Raw genomic sequence first — 17,671 nt, 5'->3', positions numbered from 1 at the left:
TGAAGTGTTTTCCAAGTACTCGGAAACGCAATTGCGCAAAAACTGGACAGTTTCATATTATATGATACGAAGTTCCATAATCGGATGCACAGCTATCACAGGCAAATGAATCAGCTTGCTGATTATTCGCCATGTGATAACTGAGTCGACAGTGGCCAGTCAACGCTTTGACCAGCATGCTGCAATTCAATTTTGTTTGACGACATGACTCCAAACTATTCCAGTATTTTTTGTGCTGAGTGGCAGACCAGGTGTCAATCTGAAGCTTTACCCAACACTTGGATACCGGAATAGCTGGCTCAGGGCCAATGAAGTCATGTGATGCTGCAGTGCGAGTTAACTCATTAGCCAATTCATTTCCAGCGATGGAAGAATGGCCAGGCACGCATACAAGGTGAACGGCGTTTGCTGAATTCAGCTCCTCGATTTGAGTTCGACAAACGATAACTGTCTTAGACCTGGAGTGGGCCGAAGCAAGTGCTTTATAGCAGCCTGGCTATCTGAATAGAAGTATATTACTTTGCCAATTACGTGCTGCTGAAGTGCTGATTGCACTCCGCACATAAGAGCAAAGATTTCGGCCTGAAAAACGGTGCAGTGTCTACCAAGTGAATTAGACTGATGCAGCCTTAGTTCACGAGAATAAACACCAGCACCTGCTCGACCTTCAAGAAGGGAGCCATCAGTGTAAAATACGATGCTGTCTGAAATACTTCTCTCCAGATAACCAGATGTCCACTCTTCCCGGGAAGGGAATTTCGTGGAAAATGTCCTATATGGAAAATTACAAGCAATTGTAAGATCACTTGGAGCAAGGACAACTTTGTCCCAATTCACCAAAAGTCGAAACAACGAGGTGTGTGTTGAACTGCGGTTCACAGGAGTTTCCTCTAGTAAACCGAGTACCCATAGACGGTAAGTGCATGAAAGTGCTTCTTGTTTGAGATGAATGTGTAGTGGGGCAATGTCAAAGAGAACTTCGAGCGCTGCCGTGGGAGTTGAAGAGAACGCTCCAGACATCACCATTGAGCACATCCTTTGAAGATGGCCTAATTTTGATTGGACCGTTCTCACTTCGCCCTGCTGCCACCACACAAGACATCCATAGGCCAATATTGGACGAACAACAGTTGTGTAAATCGATTTGATATACTTGGGTTTAAGACCCCAAGTTGTACCAAAGGTTCGCCGGCATTGCCCGAGGGCCATACAAGCTCTCATGATTCTGAACTCAACATGAGGTGTCCAGGAAAGCTTGGAATCAAGAATGACTCCAACGTACTTTACCTGTTCAGTCACATCGATTTCAGAATCAAAGAGACGCAAAGGTCGAACGCCATTGCGGTTTCGCTTTTCCGTGAAAAGAACAATATATGTTTTACTCGGATTTACCGAAAGGCCATAATGGCGAGACACCAACCCTCAACTACCTGAAGAGCGTTTTGCATCAAAAAGGATGCTGATACTCGTTAGGAGGAAGCCGGCCCCAGAAACCCAACACCAACACAGATAGAAACACCAGGGTGGCAACATCGACGTAGCAACAACAAAGTAAGGCACCATGCCACATTGGACGAACGAGCAGACGCTATGAGGAATTGCACTTTGGCAAACGCATAAACTGATGACACGCATTAATCGATTCGACCGATCACTCGATCGACGACGGACCCACAGAGGAACAGTCACCAGGCGGATAGGTTTGCTGAGTTGACATAATGAGTTTATAAAAGCCACTTTCAGTGTCTAGAATAAGTTAGTCTTAATCGTGAGTTGTAACTTAGTGTTAAATTGAATAAAATTGTTTTTTTTTATCGAATGCTAGACAGCATTCTAATTATTGGCGCAGTCTTCGAAAAAGTGTTGTAGAAGTAGTGAAGGACTTTTAGTGAACATAGTGAAACCAAAGACATTACGAAATTTCCAACTTTAGCACTGAAGCACCGGATCATCGGCAACAGCCACAGTTGAGGGAATATCATTTTGTTTGAGTGATTCGGAAGCGACAGAAGGACCCACACGCAACAACCTACAACCCACGAGACAACCACGAGACGACTCCGGGATGAAAATTATTCTTCTGTAAGTAAAACCTCCTTTTTTTTAAAACATAAAGTGATCGAATAGAACCACATTCAAATAACCAGTGCTATAGTGATACGAGTGAAGAGGGCATATCTTTCATTTCCATCCACGTCATTTAATTATTTTCATACGCGATCAGTCGCACAATAAAACCCAAGTGAAACGGGAAACATCGTGTCTAGTGACAACACCAAAAAAAAACACAATCATGAATAATGGTTTACCAAGATCAACAAGACGGGGAACTGCCAGACGTTCCATCGCCAACACTTTAAGAGCAGCTAATTGATCAAATTACCCAGCTCACAAACAATCAAAACATGCTGATGCAAACAATTGCCGAACTGAAGGCAAAAAACGAGCAATATAAAACAAGATTATTGGCGAGGCTAAAGGAATTCTGATAGCCGCCGGTAACCCCAATAGTTGGGACGAAATTAAAGCCGTTATAATTAATTCATACGGGGATAGACGTGATCTTCCAACGCATATACAATCCTTATTTTACACGAATCAGGTAAAGAAAACCCAACTAGAATATTATAACAAAATTAAAACAATCGATACCGCCATTTAATCAACGGCAGCAACGATTGATGACTATAAAAGTTCAACGAAAGCGATAAATAGTCTTGTGAGTCTTATGACACTCACCAGATTTATAGACGGCGGTTTATCGGATGAACTATCATTCCACGCGACGAAATAAGGACTACGATTGGAAACTTGGAACATGGAATTGCAAGTCACTAGGTTTCGCAGGATGTGACAGGATAATCTACGACGAACTACATCCCCGCAACTTCGACATCGTGGCGTTGCAGGAACTTTGTTGGACAGAAAGTGTGGAAAAGCGGGCATCGAGCGGCTACCTTCTACCAAAGCTGTGGCACCACCAATGAATTGGGAACAGGATTTATAGTGTTGGGCAAGATGCGACAACGTGTGATCGGGTGGCAGCCGATCAACGCAAGGATGTGCATGTTGAGAGTTAAGGGCCGTTTCTTCAACTACAGCATCATCAACGTCCACTGCCCACACGAAGGGAGACCCGATGACGAGAAAGAAGCGTTCTACGCGCAGTTAGAGCAAACATACGATGGTTGCTCGCCGCGTGACGTGAAAATCGTTGTCGGCGACATGAACGCGCAGGTAGGAAGGGAGGAAATGTACAGACCGGTAATCGGGCGAAACAGCCTGCACGCCGTATCGAATGATAACGGCCAGCGATGCGTAAACTTTGCAGCCTCCCGTGGTATGGTAGTCCGAAGCACCTTCTTCCCCCGCAAAGATATCCACAAAGCCACCTGGAGATCACCCGACCATCAAACAGAAAACCAAATCGATCACGTTCTAATCGACGGTAAATTCTTCTCAGATATAACCAACGTCCGCACATACCGCAGTGCGAATATAGATTCGGATCACTACTTAGTCGCTGTATGCATGCGCTCAAAACTTTCGACAGTTATCACCACGCGTCGAAGTCGAACGCCGCGGCTCAACATCGAGCAACTTCGTAACGTAGAAGTGGCTCAAGACTACGCGCAGCAGTTAGCAGTGGCCCTACCAACGGAAGAGCAGCTTGGCGCAGCTACACTTGAAGATGGCTGGAGGGACATCCGATCCGCCATAGGTAGAACCTCGGCTACAGCACTAGGCTTCGCGACTCCGAATCACAGAAACGACTGGTACGACGGCGAATGTGAACAGTTGAAAAACGAGAAGAATGCAGCATGGGCGAGAATGCTGCAACACCGTACGAGAGCGAATGAGGCACGTTACAAACAGGCGCGGAACAGGCAGAACTCAGTCTTCCGGATGAAGAAGCGCCAGCAGGAAGAACGAGATCGCGAAGCGATGGAAGAGCTGTACCGCGCTAAGGACACACGAAAGTTCTACGAGAAGCTGAACCGCTCGCGCAGAGGTTTTGTGCCACAAGCCGACATGTGCCGAGATAATCACGGGAATATTCTCACGAGCGAGCGTGAGGTGGTCGAGAGGTGGCGGCAGCATTACGATGAGCACCTCAATGGCGACGTTGCAAGTACCGAAGGTGGCGTGGTAACAGATCTAGGAGTATGTGCACAGGACGAAAGACTTCCGGCCCCTGACCTTCAAGAGATTGAGGAGGAGGTTGGCCGGTTGAAAAACAACAAAGCCGCTGGAGCAGATCAACTACCGAGCGAGCTTCTAAAATACGGTGGAGAAGCACTGGTGAGAGCACTACACTGGGTCATTACCAAGATTTGGGAGGAGGAAGTATTACCGGAGGAATGGATGGAAGGTATCGTGTGTCCCATCTACAAAAAGGGCGACAAGTTGGATTGCGGAAACTACCGCGCGATCACACTACTGAGCGCTGCCTACAAGATACTCTCCCAAATTTTATGCCGCCGTCTATCACCGATTGCAAGAGAGTTCGTGGGGCAATATCAGGCTGGATTCATGGGTGAACGCGCTACAACGGACCAGATGTTCGCCATCCGCCAGGTGTTGCAGAAATGCCGCGAATACAACGTGCCCACACATCACTTGTTCATCGATTTCAAATCGGCGTATGATACAATCGATCGAGATCAGCTATGGCAGATTATGCACGAATACGGATTCCCGGATAAACTGATACGGTTGATCAAGGCGACGATGGATCGAGTGATGTGCGTAGTTCGAGTATCAGGGACACTCTCGAGTCCCTTCGAATCTCTTTCGTGCTTGCTGTTCAACATTGCTTTGGAGGGTGTAATAAGAAGAGCGGGGATAAACACGAGTGGGACGATTTTCACGAAGTCCGTTCAGCTGCTTGGTTTCGCCGATGATATTGATATTATAGCTCGCAAATTTGAGACGATGGCGGAAACGTACATCCGACTAAAGAGTGAAGCCAGGCGAATCGGACTAGTCATTAATGTGTCGAAGACAAAGTACATGATGGCAAAGGGCTCCAGGGAGGAATCACCGCGCCCGCCACCCCGAATTCATATCGACGGTGATGAAATCGAGGCGGTTGAAGAATTCGTGTACTTGGGCTCACTGGTGACCGACGACAACGACACCAGTAGAGAAATTCAGAGGCGCATTGTGGCAGGAAATCGTGCCTACTTTGGACTCCGCAGAACTCTACGATCGAATAAAGTTCGCCGTAACACGAAGTTAACCATCTACAAAACGTTGATTAGACCGGTCGTCCTCTATGGGCACGAAACATGGACCCTACGTGCAGAGGACCAACGCGCCCTTGGAGTTTTTGAACGGAAGGTGTTGCGTACCATCTACGGCGGAGTGCAGATGGAAGACGGGACTTGGAGAAGGCGAATGAACCACGAGCTGCATCAGCTGCTGGGAGAACCAACCATCGTCCATACCGCGAAAATCGGGAGGCTACGGTGGGTGGGTCACGTCATCAGGATGTCGGATAGCAACCCGACTAAAATGGTTCTCGAGAGTCATCCGACCGGTACAAGAAGACGTGGAGCGCAGCGAGCTAGGTGGGTCGACCAAGTGGAGGACGATCTGCGGACCCTACGCAGAGTGCGGAACTGGAGACAAACAGCCATGGACCGAGTGGAATGGAGGCGGCTACTATGAACAGCAGAGGCCACCCCGGCCTTAGCCTGACCGGTAAGGTAAGGTAAGTATCATTCCACGTGAGAAGTTACAGACCAGAATCACTGGAAGAAGCGGACGAAATCACAGTTCAATATTCAAACGCCGCTTATAGGCAAAAATTAAACGAAAAAACCCACACGACCGCCAGTGGCACGCGGATAAAAGAACGCAATCTCAGCCACAAGGTCAAGTACCATCAAGTCTTCAGAACCCGCAAGCAAAGTTTAACTCCCAGCAATCTCGAAATCTAAATAATAAGTTTAATGGATCAGGAAGATTTAGAAACCAGAAATATAATTTAGATGACGACGTTTCGATGTGAACGGCCAAGTCAAAAATTGAGGTGAATAACCACAACAGCTGTGCAACGCAAAACGAATGCGATTATTCGGGGGAGAAAGAATATGACACCCCACATCAGCCGGACGATTAAGTGCTCGAGTCAGACGATGATGAATATTTAGTCGATGACGAGCTAAATTTTCTCGTGGAAGATACGCTAAGGGAGAAATCGTGAAAAGTAACAATTTTATACCTTATATTTCAATAAAACATCCAAAGGAGAAATGCAATTCTTGGTCGACACTAGTGCGAACAAAAATTACATTTCCCCCGAACACGTGAATATCGATAACTGTAAAAACGAAACTGGAATCCGAGTAACGAACATAAATTGAACCATAATTATTAACAAATCTGTTTCATTTGACCCTTTCCAAATTAACAAAAAGCAAAAATGTTTTGTTTTTAAATGCCATAAATATTTTGACGGGTTGATCGGCTACGAGTCGCTCAGAGACCTCAATGCTCAGATCGACATAAGAAAAGCACTTTGAAAATCGGTAGAAAAACCTTCCAGATGCTCAAACGTTTCCCGGATAATCATCAGAATATCAATATAAACGAGCAAGAATTCCAGTACATTTGGCTTCAAACAAAAAAAGACGGTGATTTTTTGATAACAGATGAAATAAATTATAGCTCATTTAAAATTTTACCCGGCCTATACAAAAGCACCAATAGCAAAGCAATTGTGGCAATCCAAAATACTTCAAAATGTACTCAAGAGATTAATTTAAATCAAGTCAAATTAGATTCAATTTGATGGAATTGCCAACGCAAATTGATCCGACTAACTATAATTTTCGCGATGACCACATGAATAGTGAAGAAAAAGAAGCACCACAAGAGGTTATTAAGCGAAACAAAGAAGTTCTTCACACGGAGTCCGATAAACTTTCATTTACACACAGAATTAAGCACAAAATTTGCACTACAGATTTCATCTCAGTGCACACGAAATCTTACAAGTATCCTTACGCGTTCGAAAACGAAGTTCAGGAACAAGTAAGAAAAATGTTAAATGACGGGATAATAAAAGAATCAATCTCACCATACACGTCACCTGTATGGGTAGTCCCAAAAATAAACCGATGCAACCGGTCGGAAAAAGTTTCGTCTAGTCATAGACTACAGGAAACTTAATGAAAAAACAATAAACGACAAGTATCCAATACCGGAGATTACAGATAGTTTAGATAAACTGGGTAGAGCTACATATTTTACTACCATTGACTTGGTGTCCGGTTTCCACCAAATTCAAATGGGGGAAGAAGACACAGAAAAAACAGCCGGCAACTTTCCAGAGAGTTATGGACTGTGTATTAAGAGAACTAATAGGAAAATGTTGCTTCTTCTACATGGACGATATAATCATATTTTCCAGCTCTCTCCAGGAACACAAGAAACACATCGCCCAAGTTTTACAAAAATTGAGAGAGGCTCAACTAAAAATTCAATTTGGTAAATGTGAGTTCTTCGGAAAAGAAACTCAATTCCTAGGACACACTGTTTCTGAACAAAACAGTGACAAAATAAAAGTCATCAGAAAATGGCCAATACCTAGAACAGAAAAAGAAGTTTTACAATTTTTAGGAACATTGGGTTATTATAGGCGATTTATAAAGGATATCGCTAAATTAGTAAAACCACTTACAGCACTACTCAGAAAAGATGCTGAATTCATAATTACAGAGGAAATCAAAGAAAGCTTTGAAAAATGCAAACAAATTTTGACTTTAGACTCTGTGTTAACATACCCAGATTTTAACAAAGAGTTTACACTAACAACAGATGCAAGCGACTTTGCAATAGGCGCTGTACTTTCGCAAGGGCTAGTAGGTAAAGACAGACCTATACCTTACGCATCAAGAACTCTAACCCAAACAGAAGAAAGATATTCTACAACTTAAAAAGAATTTCTCGCAATTGTATGGGCAGTTAAACATTTCAGACCGTATCTGTACGGACGCAAATTCAAATTGTTCACAGATCACCAGCCTTTGACATTTTCCATGACAAACGCAAACCATAGAATCATAAGAGGCAAACTCGCGTTAGAAGAATTCGACTACGAACTAATATAATAAACCGGGAAAACTAAATTCGGTAGCTGATGGTTTGTCCCGAATTAAAGTCGATGTGAATGCGAACTCGCAAGCATTGATGGACGTCGAACCTTCGGAGCATGAAAAAGACACCGATCAAGAAAGCGATGGAATGACGGTGCATTCCGCAGACTCTAGTGACGATTATTACAAACGTTACACTGAGAGACCTATAAACTTTTTCAGAACCCAAGTGATTTTCAGCATAAGTGGTAACGATATTAACACGTACGAACAAATCTCTCTCTCTCTCTCTCTCTCTTCTTGGCGTAACGTCCTCATTGGGAAAAAGCCTGCTTCTCAGCTTAGTGTTCTATGAGCACTTCCACAGTTATTAACTGAGAGCTTCCTCTGCCAATGACCATTTTGCATGCGTATGTCGTGTGGCAGGCACGAAGATACTCTATGCCCAAGGAAGTCAAGGAAATTTTCTTTACGAAAAGATCCTGGACCGACCGGGAATCGAACCCGTCACCCTCAGCATGGTCATGCTGAATACCCGTGCGTTTACCGCCTCGGCTATATGGGCCCGTACGAACAAATCTTCTCCAGATATCATAGATACATAATCGCCAAGAGCGAATTTACAGAAAAGGATATAGTCGAAACCCTTAAGCAAAAACTTAACCCTAGAGGAATAAGCTGCATTAAAATTCCTATACCTCTAGCTCAATTACTCCAAGAAACATAAAAAAAAACATTTCTCATCTAACAAAATCTATAAAGTATTTATTTCAGAAACTTTACTACAGGAGATGAAAATGGACAATAAGCAGTACGAGCTCGTGAGAGAAACATACAACTATGGGCACAGAGGACCCAAAGAGAACCGAATACAAATCTTACAACAATATTTCTTCCCACAGCTCGACCGAACGCTTAAAATTTTCTATGAATCTTGCGATATCTGTAAAAGAGCCAAATATGACAGAAGGCCACCAAAATTAATTCTTAAAGCATATTTGCGATAACCCTTTCGATCGAGTACACATTGACATATTTTTTCTCAAAGAGCAAACGTGGCTTACTATAGTTGATTCTTTCTCAAAATTTGCAAACGCGATCCCATTGCCAACCAGAACAATAGTCGACATAAAACGCTATTACACAGCACATACGACATTTTGGCAGACCAAAACCTGTAGTAGGTGACCAAGAGCATTTCAGGTCAATTGATTTTATCGGGGTTTTGAACGACTTAGGCATCGAAATGCGTTTCGCTAGTAATTCTAACTCCAACGGAATAGTAGAACGTTTCCACTCTACACTTATCGAAATTTACAGAACGAACAAACCGAAGTTGGAAAATTTGAATACAATAGAAATGATCGACATCGCGGTTGACATTTATAATAATACATTTCATCAATCGACGAAACGGCAACCTCGTAGTTTATTTTTTAATGAATTAAAAGTCATAAATATGGAAGAAATTACGGAAAAAATCAAAAATCTGCATTCGGCGGTAAAAGTAGAACTTCTTAAGAGGAAAACTAAATACGAAGAAAAGCACGAAAATAAAGAAAAACCTAAACCCCTTGAAGCCGGAGAAAAGAAATACGTTAAAATATCTCAAAGGTTAACCAAAGATAAAGACCCATTCAAACTCATAACAATCCAAAATGATAACGATTTAACATTTCGCGATACGAACGATATTAAAATCCATAAAAACCGAATAAAAAAGTAATAAAATAATCAAATCGATAAATCTCTAATTTCGGATTCATATCAATCGTCACTACAACAGTTTACCAAGACATTAGCAACCATAATGGATTAATAACCATCAACCTATATAAAGTGAGAATCAGAACAGGATACCATAGAATCATTCACAAAGTAGATCTCAATGATGTACAATCAAACTTGTTATAGGGTGACAATGGGTATTATCGGCAGGTTTGTTCTCTTCGTCATGGGGGGTTTTTGTCAGCCAAATTGCCTGAAACATAATAGGACAGCTTAGTTGGGAAGGATTGAAGACCAACTCTGGGTTCAATAGGTTTCAAAAAAAAACCCCAAAGACGAAGAGAACAAAACGTCCGAGAATAGGTAATTTCCCCTATATTGAAAATGTCAATTAAATCTATATACAGGGTGTTAGGTTCCTGAGTGCAAACTTTTTAAAGGGTGATAGAGGACCATAAATGGTGAAAAAAATTGTTCTACGCATATGGTCAAATCTCAACCATTACGTAGTTATTGAACTTCCCATGTTTTTGACTCTTATTGCCATAACTGGCTATAACTTTAAAATGGTCAAACTTATTGCAGTTTTTTTAACCTTATTCGAAAGATTATTGAATTTTCTATCAAATGGCATCTTTGAACCGATTGGTTTAGTTAAATAACTAAATTTTCTAGAGCAAATAGTTGAAAAGTTGTGAGTTTTAATTTGTTTTTGTCAATTATCTTTGAAAAATGCGTAATAATTTAAAATTCTTTCTTTGGCAAAGTTGTGGCCCCTATTCCACTCTACAATTTGTTCTTTGACATTAAACTCTCTTATTGTTTTCTTGCAATTTTGATTTGAACGTCGCATTTCAGATCATACATTGGCAATCGTCATGATAAGCACTTCTTGACCCACTGTGCCGCACATTTAAATCGGAATTGCAAGAAAACGATAAGAGTTAGAAGTTTGGCGTCAAAAAACGAACTGTAGAATGGAACATGGGCCACAACTTTGCAAAAGAAAGAATTTTAATTTATTACGCATGTTTCAAAGATAATTGACAAAAACAAATTAAAACACACTCTTTTAAGCTATTTTGCTCTAGAAAACTTAGTTATTTTACTAAACCAATCGATTCAAAGATGTCATTTGATAGAAAATTCAATAATCTTTCGAATAAGGTTAAAAAAAAAAACTGCGAAGTTTGACCATTTTCAAGTTATAGCCAGTTAAGGCAATAATAACCAAACACATGGAAAGTTCAATAACTACGTAACGGTTGAGATTTGACCATATGCGTAGAACAATTTTTTTCACATTTATGGTCCTCTATCACCCTTCAAAAAGTTTGCACTTATGAACCTAACACCCTGTATAAATCTAATGTCTATTAAATCTTACAGACCACCTAGCAGATACATTTCTATATAAACTTAATATTGCAAAAAAACAAGCTGAACAGCCTCTATCCAAAACGTCATAAGAGAGGATTAGTAAACGCGCTAGGAACCGTAATAAAGTTCGTGGCAGGAAATCCGGATAACGAAGACCTTGAATTTGTTCAACATAATTTGGAAAAAAAATCGAATCAACTGAGAACCGCATTATAAGCAACCAGGATAGACAGATTAAAATCAATAACTCTTTACAAAAAACGGTTAATAAAGTATCAATAACAATAGCCAAGATTGCCAAACAAATGAGAACGGACAGGGAAACGTTCAGGAAAGATGTAGAAGAAATGAACTTGATTCTAAATTTGGATATAATCATTAAAATTCTTGAAGACATAGAAGAACAAACTATTTTTTCAAAATCAAACATCCTTAACAAAAACATTATATGTATCCCCCTTAGACAAAGATTATATCATTGGATTTTACAAAAAGCAAGGAATCAAACGTTCAGGAAAGATGTAGAGGAAATTAACTTGATTCTAAATTTGGATATAATCATTAAAATTCTTGAAGACATAGAAGAACAAATTATTTTTTCAAAATCAAACATCCTTAACAAAAACATTCTGCCCCCCTTAGACAAGGATTATATCATTGGATTTTACAAAAAGCAAGGGATCAAACTTCATTTTGATGACGAAATCTTGGAATCTGTTAACACTTAAACTACTGAGGGGGTAAAAACTCCCGCGAACTACCAAGGGTCCAAAAAAAGTCGGAAGTCCAACTTTGACAAGGCATTTCTCGGCCGTTTTTCAACCGATTTTAAAACTTTTTTTTGCGATGGAACCGGACAAGTTTCAAGATTATCGTCCATTTAAAAAAATATAAAATAGATGCGTCTATCCAAAATTATTAGGCAAAAGGCACTTCCTAGTTTTTTTGAGAGCGCATTTTTTGCGCACATTGATCAATAAAACAAAATTTAAAGCGAGGACATATGGTTTTTTCGACTCTTAATCATGCGTACAGCTGGAGTGAACATGTTTATGCAAAATTAGTGATTTTTCAGTACTGATATTTTACCTTACTCAAAAAACTGCTAAAATACCCTATTTTTCACATAAAATAAGCAATAAATCAAAATTCAAAGCGATGACATATAGTTTTTTTGGTCTTAAATTGTTCGTAGGATTGTACTCGACATTTTTGATGAACAATGAAAATGTGCTAATAACACTCTTATTTTGTTTTACCAGGAAAACTACGAAAATTCCATACTTTTTACACAAAGTAGTCGACAAAACTAAATTTCAAACGAGAACATCTAGTTTTTTAGCCTTGAAATGTTCGTAGTTGTTTGGGGGACATACTTGAAGAATAATAGTGATGTTTTCATTACACTCAAATTTTGGTTCACTCAAAAATCAACGAAAGTACCACACTTTTCACGTAAAGTGGTTAACAAAAATAATGGCTTACAATGCAAAGTAGTTTTTTACCTTTAAATTATTCGTGAAAGCGTATTGGACGTTCTTGATGAGTAATAGTGATGTTTTCATGACACACTTAATTTATTTTACTCGAAAAGTTACAAAAATATCATAATTTTCATACAAAACTGTCAATAAAACAAAATTTAAAGCCATAATATGTAGTTGTATGGCCTTAAATTTTCCGTTACAATGTATTGGACCTGCACGCTAAGATCAGTTTACCTGTAAATAGGTAATTTATTTACCCATATTTGGGTTTTATATGTATTACCTGTTTTATGAGTAAAATATACTGAGAAAAGGCAGTAAAAAATACTCATATTATATGTAACGTAGGTTTACTCAAATATGGGTAAACATGGTTTAGCCATATTTGGCTGAAAAATAGCTCTTGGAATCGCGCTATGTAAACAACTGTTAGAACGCTAAGTGCTACTTTTTGTAGTTTTTGTCGTTATTCTCATAGTTATTAATAATATTATGTAAAATTTTGTGAATCGGAGTATCGGGCACATTACCGGGAAATAAAAACACTTATTAGTTTTGCTTCACCAGTAACATGAACAGCACTATTGCGAATTTAGTTGGATCCCATTGGATGGTGAAAAACTTGGTGGAAAATGGCTGTAAGGATACCAGGCAATACCATAAACAACGGGGAAAGGAATTTCTGTCGGGATCTTCGTAAGTTACATGTTTCAATATATTCCAAATCAGCATTCAATGTTCCGTTTTTTTTTTTCAGTCTGAAGATTTGCACCCACACTCCAACTCATACCAGGAACCAAGGACCAACCAGAGGAAATCAGTGATGAACTTCCCGGAGCGGATCGTTCGGAAGATCGACTTGTCCGCTCCAATGTGCTGGCGTTTCCGGACTATACTGTAGACAGGTAACGCAGAATCACGTCACATCCAGGCCAAGATCCAGGCATCGGAGAAGCCACTAACGGACGAAGAAAAACCTATTGACCCAGCCAGAACCTGATCCACGATCCGGCCATCTTTGATGTATTGTTACCAACCGATCCATGGTGCAGTCTCGGGTGCAGTGAAACATTCCGCAGGGCAAGAACCGAGGCAAGTACCCAAGCCATGGATAATTGCATTTTTTCCACTTGTTATTCATTATTTATAAAATAAATGTAAGAAAAATATTTTCTGCCTCACTTTTTTGTTGTTTTTCGTTTGTCCCAATAAAGGTTGGATTTTACAAATTAAAACCGGAAGCATTTACTCAAATATGCGTACAATTAACCCAAAATTAAAAATTCATGTATGGGTAAACATTACCTATATTTTGCAAAAAGTCATCATACCCAAATATGGGTAATAGGGCTTTACCCATAAAATGAGGTTGTGCACTTTTCGGCGATTATGGGTAAACCTTACTCATATTTGGGTAAGCTGACCTTAGCGTGTGTTTTTGATAAAATGTTGATGTTTACGTTACACTTATATCTGGAGCAACATTTGAAAAGGGCCCAAGAGGTCTTGTGTCTTTTTTCTAAAACGCTCCGTAGGGCATAACAGCAGCCCGCCCACGCAAATGAACACCGTTATCCGAAAGATCGATGTTTGCTCTATCTGATAACGGTCCTAGTTTTTGTGAATAAGCTGTGGGGGGCTCAGGAGCGACGTGTGAAGTCATTGTTTACCAATGCTTGTATGCCCTTTTCAAATGTTGCTCCAGATATTTTGTTTTATAAAAAATGTACGAAAATACCACAAAAAAGCGAATAAGCCAAAATTTAAGGTAATGATATGTAGTTATTCAACTTTGAATTTATCGTAGTAGTTAAGTGGATTTATGTGAACAACCCTAGTGAATTTTTTATTACACTCATAATTTATTTCACTTGGAATACTAGGAAAATACCACATTTTTCACACAAAGTAGTTAACAAATAAAAATATAAGGCAATGCATTATAGCTTTTTTTTTTGCCATGAAATTACTATACTTTTTTTGCCATGAAATTACTATACTTGTTTGATAAACAATAGTGATCTTTCAATTACACTCGTTGTTTTCTAAATTTGTTCATAAAAAATCAAAAACAACTCAAATGAAGAGAACTTACTAAGGACTGTTCATTTTATAAAGAGGACACCTTATTTGTGTGATATCTTTTTTATTTTTCAATAAAATTATTATCGGTTTTTTGCATAAATTTCCACAGCTATTCTACAATGTAGGAAAAATATAACATTATACAAATTGTCCTTAGTTATGGAACTGAAGCGGTTTTCGTTAAAACTCAATAAAACCCCATTTCTCAAAATTCTACACAACTTTCCACATACATAACTTTAAAATTTTCACGAACTTTTCAATGTGTTGGGATCTAATACTATTCTTCTAAAGGTAGAGTGTAATAGTTGGTCAGTAATAATGCACCAAGCATTATACAGCTTGATATAGTGAGTTGCCTTGTTATCAATGAAATTGATAAAAAAAATACTTATTTAAGTCCAGTGATGCAATAACACTACGGAATCAGTTCAAAATTTGTCCAGTATAGAAGAGAATCACATTCTAAATGATACCGAAGAAAAATATGCTTTAAAGTACATTCTTCATCATAAATTTAATACTTAATGATGGCCATAATGAAAAATTGCATACTTTTTGCTCCATAAATGCAAGTTTTTGATTCTGGAGAAGCTAATTATTATTTATTTTCAGCAAGGTCTGACCCTATGTCATTATATACCTTATTTGAAAATAACTACATGTTAATTTTTATTTTCGACATCATTGTTACGTTGTATTTGCAATAGAGTACATCGTTATTTAGAAGAACCTTCATAGAACGAAGCGGTTTTATCTCCGGTAACTGCCATGAAGCACATTAAACCAAGCCAACAATGCTATCAAGAAGCGGTTTTCTGCATTTGAATTTGCATTATTAGTACTTTCGACTAGATCCATCGAAAACATTCAAAATTTAATATTTTTATACATTTTTGTTTAACAAATAAATTTTATTCTGAAAATCGAGTCCAATTTGTAACTTTAATATCTCAACAACTATTATTCCGATTAGGTTTATATTTTGCCAGAATATGTATCACTCAAACTACTGCAGCATGGCAAAAACTTTTTTGCAATTAAAAACGATACACCGATGTTTTACAGAAATTTTGTGTTTATCTTTAGTTTTTGGGAATTGAAAAATTGATCTCTCGAAACACTTTGCCACATTTCTATGAAGTTCAATAATGTTAAACCAATTTATTTATGGTTATTATCTGCTAATATAATGTACTGAACAACTAACCAAGGCTGCTCAAATTTGAACTACGCGTTTTCTTTTTATAGCCTTGCAATGTTGTCCTCTTTATAAAATGAACAGTCCTTATGCGCAGCATATAGTCACATGTTGATGTACCTTAAAAAATATATTTTTACACAGATATTTTTTTTTGATAGCTAAAAGCACTGAGATTTTCACTCAAGTGGAGTACTGACTCACTTTGTTATTTATAATTTTATAAAATTATTCATGTTTTGATACAATAAATTAACCTAACATGTTTCATACGGCTTTTCCCATCATACTGATACTCTTTGCGTTTCAATCTGTAATATTTTTTGGGATTTAATATGTTTTTCAGAGCACTATCAAAGTTTCTCCAAAATGAAAATGTGATTTTCGCTCATATGAAAAAAAAATAGTGATCACCCAAAACAATTAAAACTGTCCAATCCTTGCATTGCAATTATAACTGAGAAGCCTGTATTTGTTTTAAAATTATTAAATCAGGAAAAATACATGGAATAATATTAGGGAAATTTGCTGAAAAACTATCAAAGCTATCCCGTTTTACGGTATTGCTTTAGAAACTCTACTATATACATTTGTTTTTCAGAAATTTCCCAAAAGGTGCATTCATATTATAGGATATCTTTCAAAGATTCTTTCAAAATATTTTGTCGTGATTTTTTTTCAAAAATCTTTCAAAAATATTCCAGAGATTCCTTCAGGGATATTTTCAAAAACATCAAGGATGCATGCGGAATTTATTTAGGGGTTCTTTTCCTCGAGGAATTCTTTTAGAAAACTTTTGAAATGTTTCCGTGAATTATTTCTTTGGGTTTTCATCAGAAACTCCTCTAGCGATTGCTTGATAAATTTTTCCAAGGATTCATTCAGTAAACCTTCCACAGATTTTCTCAGTGAATCCATCAAAGAATCATTTAGAATATTATCATATTTTTTTCACGAATCTCTTATATTTTGTCCTGGAGCATTTTCGAAGTTTTTTTTGGATTTCTCCAGTTCTCTCAAGTTTCCATCCTAGTTCCCATGCAAAATGTTTTTCTTTTATTTGCTCCCGTTAATAGTACCTTTTTTTTACCTAGTTTTTTTTTCGATATTTTTTAGAGATTTAAGATAATTACTTCTGGAATTTCTGCCAAAGAGTTTTCCGATATTTCTCCTGAATTTCTTTGCTGGTTTTTATCCGGAGTTTCTCCCGGGATTTCTCTAAGAGATTTGTAGAGTTATTTCATGAATTTTCTAAATATTTCCCACCAGAGCTTTTTTCCGAGATTTCCCAGTTCCAAAACCAGAATGCATTGCCTTATATTTTTATTTGTTGACTACTTTGTGTGAAAAATATGGTATTTTCCTAGTATTCTGAGAGAAATAAAATATGAGTGTAATAAAAAGTTCACTAGGGTTGTTCAAATAAATCCACTAAACTACTACGATAAATTCAAAGTTGAATAACTACATAACATTACCTTAAATTTTGGCTTATTCGCTTTTTTGTGGTATTTTCGTACATTTTTTTATAAAACAAAATATAAGTGTAACGTAAACATCAACATTTTACCAAAAACAGGTCCAGTACATTGTAACGGAAAATTTAAGGCCATACAACTACATATTTTGGCTCTAAATTTTGTTTTATTGACAGTTTTGTATGAAAATTATGATATTTTTGTAGC

At 38.3% G+C, this 17,671-nt stretch overlaps 1 protein-coding gene across 10 annotated transcripts in view; it reads right to left on the bottom strand.

Annotated features, from left to right (window-relative positions):
* Positions 1-17,671, bottom strand: part of LOC134288082 (scavenger receptor class B member 1) — a 682,758-nt gene that overhangs the window by 262,798 nt on the left and 402,289 nt on the right. The gene's annotated exons all lie outside the window — the stretch shown is intronic.

The sequence above is a fragment of the Aedes albopictus genome, chromosome 2 (assembly GCF_035046485.1).
Source record: "Aedes albopictus strain Foshan chromosome 2, AalbF5, whole genome shotgun sequence".
Taxonomy (NCBI): domain Eukaryota; kingdom Metazoa; phylum Arthropoda; class Insecta; order Diptera; family Culicidae; genus Aedes; species Aedes albopictus.
Note: the sequence above shows the minus strand (reverse complement) of the source record. Positions and strands in the feature narration are given on the sequence as shown.